Source organism: Pelodiscus sinensis, chromosome 25 (genome assembly GCF_049634645.1).
Source record: "Pelodiscus sinensis isolate JC-2024 chromosome 25, ASM4963464v1, whole genome shotgun sequence".
Classification (NCBI taxonomy): Eukaryota; Metazoa; Chordata; order Testudines; family Trionychidae; genus Pelodiscus; species Pelodiscus sinensis.
Genome location: NC_134735.1, coordinates 18,601,524 through 18,609,688, shown reverse-complemented (window position 1 = coordinate 18,609,688; position 8,165 = coordinate 18,601,524). Strand labels below are relative to the sequence as shown.

The window sequence follows — 8,165 nt, the reverse complement described above, 5'->3', positions numbered from 1 at the left end:
TGGCCATATACGGCCCGGTCCGTCACAGTGGCGTAGTCGGCAGGATCCACAGATCTTGGTCAATTGAGCTTTGGGATCTGGACCCCACGCTGTCTAAATTTGATTTTTGGTGTTGAGAGTTTGGTTGATTAAAGAGCCGCTGCAATGAACCCGGAATTATATGAGAGTCTGAGCAAAAGTACTCTGAAGGATTTGTGCTTGGGGAGAGGCATTGCCTTTAGGAAAAGGGCCTCTAAACTAGATCTGGTAGTGCTGTTATTAACCAGAGATGTGGATGAAATGGAGCAGAAGCAAGCCAAGGAGGCTGCTGAAAGAAGGCGGAAGGCAGATGAAGAAATTGCTAAGAGAAAGCAGGAGATGGATCTGGAACTTGAGATGAGAAAAGCAGAACATGCAGAGAGAATGGCAGAGCATGCAAAGAAGATGGCCCTAGCCAGGGAGGAAAATGCTAGACTTGACCTCCAGCTTAAGAGACTAAAAGAACAAGAGGGTTCGATGTGTAACTCTGTGGGTATGCGGTGTGCTTATGATATGGCAGACGTATTTTGCCCAGCTGATGTGAAAACCCAACCCCAAAGCATGTGTAAATGCAAACCTTTTGTGTTACCTGTAGCTAGCAGGGAGGTTTGGGAAGGGGGTGCATGTGGGTATGAAAAGTTTCCTGGAGCTGGTCAGTCTCCCTGTAACCAAGGGGAAAGTGTCTCTACATGTGTGCCTGTGGCAGATGCCTGTGTGTCTGTGCAGGGGGGCAGTGAGCCTGTGGGTGAGGGCCCGTCTGATGCCTCAGAGGTGAGGCTGGAATCAGAACCAGGGCAGGAAGAGCCCAGAAGTCAGGGAAATGTTTCTCTGGGGCAGCCTGGAGTGGCTGGCCAGAGTGAAGTTTTAGTTGAGGAGTTGGTGGCTGGTGAGGTTTGCGGAATTGAACCTGCACAAGCTGAAAGTGATTTGTGTGAAGAAGCACAGTGTGTGCAAGCTGGCAATTTGGCTGGTGGAAGTAGCAGTGGGGCAGTAAAGGAAGCTGTCCCAGTGGCTAGCTATATGCCTGAGATTAGCCAGGGGTGTTGGGACAAGGGAGAAGCTGTCTCTGGTTGTCTGGCTGTGTGTGGGGAAGAGTTTCTTCCTATGTCTGCGGAAGGTGCCCCACAGCCTGTGAAGGCTGAGAGCAGTGTGGTTGTCCCAGAGTTGGGTCTGGATATGGCTAAGGCCCAGGAAGGGGGTGACCCAAGGTTTGTGTCTGCTGGGGAGAGGGATGAGGTGACTCAGGTAGAGACAGTCAGTGTTTTACCAGAACCCCAGAGACCAGACAGTGGTGACCCTGATATTGTGCCTGATGCTGCTGTGTTGCTGGCAGAGGGGGGAGCTACTCGGTGGGAGCAGGGAGACCCCTTAGCCCGGGCACAAGGAGAGAATGAGGGCGTGTTAACTCTGGTGCCTAATGATGGTGTGGACGTTTACAGCCATCTAGAGAGCTGCACAGGGAGTGAAGATGCCTCTGACCCTGTCTCTTGTGGGTCTGTCTATGTGCCTGAGAGGGGATTATCTGTGAATCCACCTGAGGGGCCAGAGATAACTCAGGGAGTAAGGGAAGTGCAGGAGGAATTGGTTGGGGCTCAGCAGGGCAATGCTACTGCAGAGCCAGGGAAGGGTGAACGGCTGCTTAAGGAATCTCATAGGGAGGAGAGTCCTGGCAGTGCTTGTAGAGGTGACAGGGCCTTGCTGGGAGAAGGCATTCAGGAGAAAGCTCTGCCTGTAAACGGCAGCAGCTTCTTGTGTGAGGCACTTGTTTTGGTGCCGGACAGACAGAATTTGTCTGTTAACAGTGACTCCAATGACTTGGGTTTAGGGAAACCCAGTGTGGATGGTGTTGGAGAATTCTCAGAGGGACTGAGGGTTGTTCCAGATGAGGCAGGAACATCCAGAGAACTGGAGCAGGCTGCTAACCCAGTGACTGTGGGTGACCAGCTTGCTGGGAAGTCAGTGTGTGTGGGACAGGATTGTTCCCAGGTGAATGAGGAGAGTGGGAACTTAGTGTCTCAGATTCAGGAGAAGGACTGTGTAGCCAAGTATGCAGAGCAGAACAGCTGTGTGGTCACTCTCTCTAGGATGCAGGAGATGGCAGTTATGCTCCCATCTCTGGACACGGTGGACACTCATACTCAATCAGGGAGGTTGATATCTGGTTCCATGTGGAAACAGAGGTTGGAGAGGGACAGAGGAGAGACTTGGGAGTCTACAGCTTACTGCTGTTACCCCACTGAGTGGGGGAAGGGGGAGAATTCCAGGGCCATTGTGAGCCAGGGAGTCACGCCCAGCCAGCCCATTGTCTTGGTCTGGCCAGAGGTTTCAGGCCTGGAGCCCAGAGGACAAGGGGGAGGGGCAGGACTTGCTTTGACAAAGAAGATTTGCAGGTTGAACCTGAAGGGAAAAAACTGCAATGGTGTGGGGCCAGAGAAGGGGCATGATGGGGAATGTCAGTATACACCTGATATAGGATTGATTTTGTTACTGATGTTAATTCTTGTAACAAATGTATTATTGTTGCAGAGAATTGTAACGGTATACAATGTGCATGAGCTTATGAAAATACCATGTAATCTGTCTGGAGATGTACCAAACGACAGACGGTATGTAAGGGGACATTGTAATGTTGCTCTTTCATGGTTAACACTTGTAACTGGTTTTGGAACTTCTTACAGGACAAAAAGGGTTCCAGCCAGAAGGTCCTGTGTAAGAAGGAAACTGAGGCACACCACCATTTTGACGGGGGAGGCCTGTGATGCCCTCAGTGATGTTACTGGCATCACTTCCTGCATCAATTTTGGTTGGGGGTGTCACGTTGCTGAATTGGAGGGAAGCAGCCAGATCGCTGCTGCACCCCTAGGTGGGGGTGTTGGCCCCAGAAATTGGTATGGGGGGGCCATGTGGGGTATTGAATGGGAGCTTATTGTTTGTTAATCTTATGTACACTATTTAGGTGAATATATAATGTCTATGTGTGTAGGTAGGAATCTGTGATCTGTGTGGAAGCTGAATATTTCTGTGAATGTGTTAAGCATGGCTATGGACAGGCTGAGTAGCAAAGCCCTGTGGAACAATGACTCTCAATAGGCTATGGACACACCCAAAGAATGGGATTTGTCACCTGAGGGCAGCCAGCAGGAAACGTAGAGATTGGCCTCTGACCAGGTGACCTGCTGCATACAAGAAGAGGCCAGGAAGGAGTATAAAGAGGCCATGTGGTCGAGGCCATTTTGTTCTCAGCTCAGCACTTCATCCCAGAGGCAGCAGTGCAGGGATTGAAGAGCCCGGAAGACCTGTGAACCCATCCTGATCGTAGGATGTGCAATAAGGACTTTTAACCAGCAGCTGCAACATCTCTGCTAGAGCCTGCATCGAGGACTGGGAGATTCGGTGCATGTAACGTACTGTACTTTAATAACCTTACTCTCAGGCTTTTCTTTCTTGTAATAATAAACCTTTAGATATAGATTCTAAAGGATTGGCCCAGCGTGATTTGTGGGTAAGGTCCAGAGGGTAAATTGACCAGGGATCTGTGGCTGGTTTCTTGGAACCGGACAGAACTTGTTCGGGGTAGGTGGGATTGGGTGCTAGGACCCCCCACCCGGGTATGAGGCCCGGGGCCATCTGGGGCACGGATATTGCTGGGGTGTCGGAGGGGTTTTGCTCGGGAGGCTTCAGGCAGGCTGCTGAAGCGCTCTGTGAGACTGGTTTGTGGCCTGTGTGGAGAGGTCGCCAGTCGGGGGCTGTAAGGAACCCCGGATTTGAGCAATTCGCCCTGAGCGGACGCCCTAAGCTGTGCCCAGATACGGCCCGGTCCGTCACACAGTCAGAGCCAAAAATCACCAGCTGACGGTCCTTCAGAATCCTCAATGGAAAGGGGGAGAGGGAATTGTGGGAGCACGGGCAGCACTCGCCACGGTCTCGGTTGAGGCTTGCAGCAGTCATGGAAGAGAGAGCTGGCTTCGGTCAAGTCTCGGGAGTACGGCCACGGCTTGGACGGGTCCTTCAGTCCTTGGCTCAGAGCTTCGGTTGGTAGCCCACATCCTCCCGAGGTAAAAAAGCAGGAGGGCTTTCCTTCCAGGGCCTTTTGCATCTTCTGCCGTGGGAGGCGAATCCTGGTGTTCTGGCTGTGGGGGAAAAAGACAGCCACAAGATGGAGTTTGGAGTCACACGGGCAAGTCGCCTGTCCAAGCGGGACCGAGTCCCTTCCAAAGAGAAACCATGGCAGCCATGCAAGTCCAAGGCTGCACAGGAAACCTCAGGAGCTGCGACTGGGGCTCAGTTCGCGCGGCCACGCTTCCCAGGGGAGGCATGAGACAGGCCCAGAGGTCTGCGCAGCAAACAGGCCCGCAGGAGGGAGGCGGCTAAGAACCCGCGCGGCTCGTGCGTTTCTCCCTCTCAGCTGGCGTAGAGGCGGGAGGGGAGCGACACCTGCCCGGCTGGAGCTTTCGCGCTTGGGCTCGGGGCTTAAGCCCTGAGGCCGAGGCCCCGGCGCGGTTGCTGGGAGACGGGCTCCCGTGGCACGGCACGGCCCCTGAACCTTGCCGGCCACAAGGTGACCTCACCGAGGCCGAGAGGGATGGCTTGGAGGTGGCAAAAGGGAGCCCGCTAGCAAGCGCCAGGAGGCCGAGCGTAGCCACGTCCCCGGGTGGGCTCGAACCACCATCCTTTCAGTTAACAGCCAAACGCACTGACCCATTGCGCCACAGAGACCTCGAAGGCCTTTCCGAAACGCTGCCTAGCAGCCTGCTCCTCTGCCTGGCCGTGCCAGTGCAGCCCAGGTGCTAGAGTGGATTGCGGGCAGTCTAGCCCAAAGGGAGCAGAGTGGCGCAGCGGAAGCGTGCTGGGCCCATAACCCAGAGGTCGATGGATCGAAACCATCCTCTGCTACGTGTGGGCCGGCCTCTTTTGACTCCGCGCCTTCACTCCAGGCTGCAAGTAGCTAAAGGCCAGGCCAGGATGCCGCCTGCGGGGAAGCTCTCGGCAGCCCCCCGCTTCCTGTGTGGGAGGCACGGAGGCCTCCTCTTCTGTCCTCAGGCAACAGGGCTTCCTCCTGCCCTTTTCCCACCCACAAGGGCCGCCGGGACCCGCTCAGGGAGCGCGCCAGGGAGGCTCTCCAGACGCTCGTGGAACAAAGCACTTCTGGACCACGCTACCCAGAGCCTTCATTCAGGCCTAGACAAAACGCCTAGACAAAGAGCTGCCACAGCATCAACACTGGCCTTGCTCTACTACTCCGAGGCACGCCAAGCCCCTCACAAAGAGAACTTCTGCCTTCGCCATACTGCTCAACAACAGGACACGCGAGCAATTCCCTCCGACGCGCCGCTTCTCCCGCATCGCCACCACCCACGCTCTTTAGGCACACGCCGGCTGACCAAAACCCATCTCATCCCATCAAAAGCTTCTGCCCAGCCCAAGAGGACCAGCTACGTTCCCGGCTCAATTCATCCCTTACAGTCAGAGCCAAAAATCACCAGCTGACGGTCCTTCAGAATCCTCAATGGAAAGGGGGAGAGGGAATTGTGGGAGCACTCGCCACGTTCTCGGTTGAGGCTTGCAGCAGTCATGGAAGAGAGAGCTGGCTTCGGTCAAGTCTCGGGAGTACGGCCACGGCTTGGACGGGTCCTTCAGTCCTTGGCTCAGAGCTTCGGTTGGTAGCCCACATCCTCCCGAGGTAAAAAAGCAGGAGGGCTTTCCTTCCAGGGCCTTTTGCATCTTCTGCCGTGGGAGCACCTGAAAGTAAAACAGCTGCGGCAGGCGTACGCCATGGCCACCAGGGGCGGCGCCGCAGCAGGGGCTGCCACCTGCCCCTACTTCCCTGCCCTCGACCGACTCTTGGGGGGCGGGGCGGTCCGTGCCAGCCCGGGAGGCAGCGAGCCGGGACTGGAGGGCCCTGACCTGGGCACACCGGAGGGGCCACCACAAGGAGTTCCAGCACTGGAGTCGGCAGGGTCATCCAGGGAGACCGTACCGGGGAAGTAGTTCGAATTAAGTAGTTTGGGGGAGGAGGCGGGAGGGAGACCAGGGACCGCGCACGTGGGCCATGCCTCCCACGGATCACACAGACACCTGTGCACGTGCAAGCACATGCCATGCCACGCTCCAGCTGCGTGACACCCAGGGGCCGTGGCCCAATAGGCACATGCATGTCTGAAGAGACCTGACATGCTCCTGACCCTGGGGCGGTACCACAACTTCACGAGTTTTGCTTACAACACACCTGTTGATACAACCTAGAATCATATTTGCTTTTTTTGCAACAGCATCACACTGTTGACTCATATTCAACTTGTGGTCCACTGTGACCCCTAGATCTCTTTCCACCATGCTCCTTCCTAGACAGTCGCATCCCATCTTGTATGTATGGAACTGATTGTTCCTTCCTAAGTGGAGCACTTTGCATTTCTCTTTATTAAACCTCATCCTGTTTACCTCTGACCATTTCCCTAACTTGCTAAGGTCATTTTGAATTATGTCCCTCTCCTCCAAAGAAGTTGCAACCCCACCCAGTTTGGTATCATCTGCAAACTTAATAAGCGTACTCTCTATCCCAATATCTACATCATTGATGAAGATATTGAACAGTACGGGTCCCAAAACAGACCCTTGAGGAACTCCACTTGTTATCCCTTTCCAGCAGGATTTAGAACTGTTAACAACAACTCTCTGACTATGGTTATCCAACCAATTATGCACCCACCTTATCGTGGCCCTATCTAAGTTATATTTGCCTAGTTTATCAATAAGAATATCATGCGAGACCGTATCAAATGCCTTACTAAAGTCTAGGTATATGACATCCACCGCTTCTCCCTTATCCACAAGGCTCGTTATCCTATCAAAGAAAGCTATCAGATTAGTTTGGCATGACTTGTTCTTCACAAACCCATGCTGGCTATTCCCTATCACTTTATTACCTTCCAAGTGTTTGCATATCATTTCCTTAATTACCTGCTCCATTATCTTCCCTGGGACAGACGTTAAACTGACCGGTCTGTAGTTTCCTGGGTTGTTCTTATTCCCCTTTTTATAGATGTGCACAATATTTGCCCTTTTCCAGTCTTCTGGAATCTCCCCTGTCTGCCATGATTTTTCAAAAATCATAGCTAAAGGCTCAGATAGCTCCTCTATCAGCTCCTTGAGTATCCTGGGATGCATTTCATCAGGAGCTGGTGACTTGCTGACATCTAACTTTCCTAAGTGATTTTTAACTTGTTCTTTGTGTATCCTATCTTCTAAACTTACCCTCTCTCTGCTTGTATTCACTACGTTAGGCACACCTCCAGACTTCTCGGTGAAGACCGAAACAAAGAAGTCATTGAGCATCTCTGCCATTTCCAAGTTTCCTGTTACTGCTTCTCCCTCCTCACTAAGCAGTGGGCCTACCCTGTCCTTGGTCTTCCTCTTGCTTTTAATGTATTTATAAAAGGTCTTCTTGTTTCCCTTTATGCCTGTAGCTAGTTTGATCTCATTTTGTGCCTTTGCCTTTCTAATCTTGCCCCTGCATTCCCGTGTTGCTTGCCTATATTCATCCTTTGTTAGTTGTCCTAGTTTCCATTTTTTATACGACTCCTTTTTTATTTTGAGATCATGCAAGATCTCCTTGTTAAGCCAAGCTGGTCTTTTGCCATATTTTCTATCTTTCCTACACAGCGGAATTGTTTGCTTTTGGGCCCTTAACAACGTCCCTTTGAAATACTTCCAACTCTCCTCAGTTGTTTTTCCCTTCAGTCTTGCTTCCCATGGGACCTTACCTACAAGTTCTCTGAACTTATCAAAATCTGCCTTCCTGAAATCCATTAGCTCAATTGTGCTGGTCTCCCTTCTACCTTTCCTTAAGATCATGAACTCTATTATTTCGTGGTCACTGTCCCCTATACTGTCTTCCACTTTCAAGTTCTCCACTAGTTCCTCCCTATTTCTTAAAACCAAATCCAGAACAGCGTCTCCTCTGGTAGCTTTTTCAACCTTCTGAAACAGAAAGTTGTCTCCAATGCAGTCCAGAAACTTCTTGGATAGCCTGCGCCCCGCTGTGTTAGTTTCCCAACATATGTCTGGATAGTTGAAGTCCCCCATCACCACCAAATCTTGGGCTTTGGCTAGTTTTGTTAATTGTTTAAAAAAGGCCTCATCCACCTCTT

At 52.2% G+C, this 8,165-nt stretch overlaps 1 non-coding gene across 1 annotated transcript; it reads left to right on the top strand.

The window, feature by feature from the left end:
• Positions 1 to 4,839: 4,839 nt before the first annotated feature.
• TRNAM-CAU (transfer RNA methionine (anticodon CAU)) lies at positions 4,840 to 4,911 on the top strand. Its single transcript has one exon. It is a non-coding gene; the product is annotated as a tRNA-Met (tRNA).
• Positions 4,912 to 8,165: the final 3,254 nt, after the last annotated feature.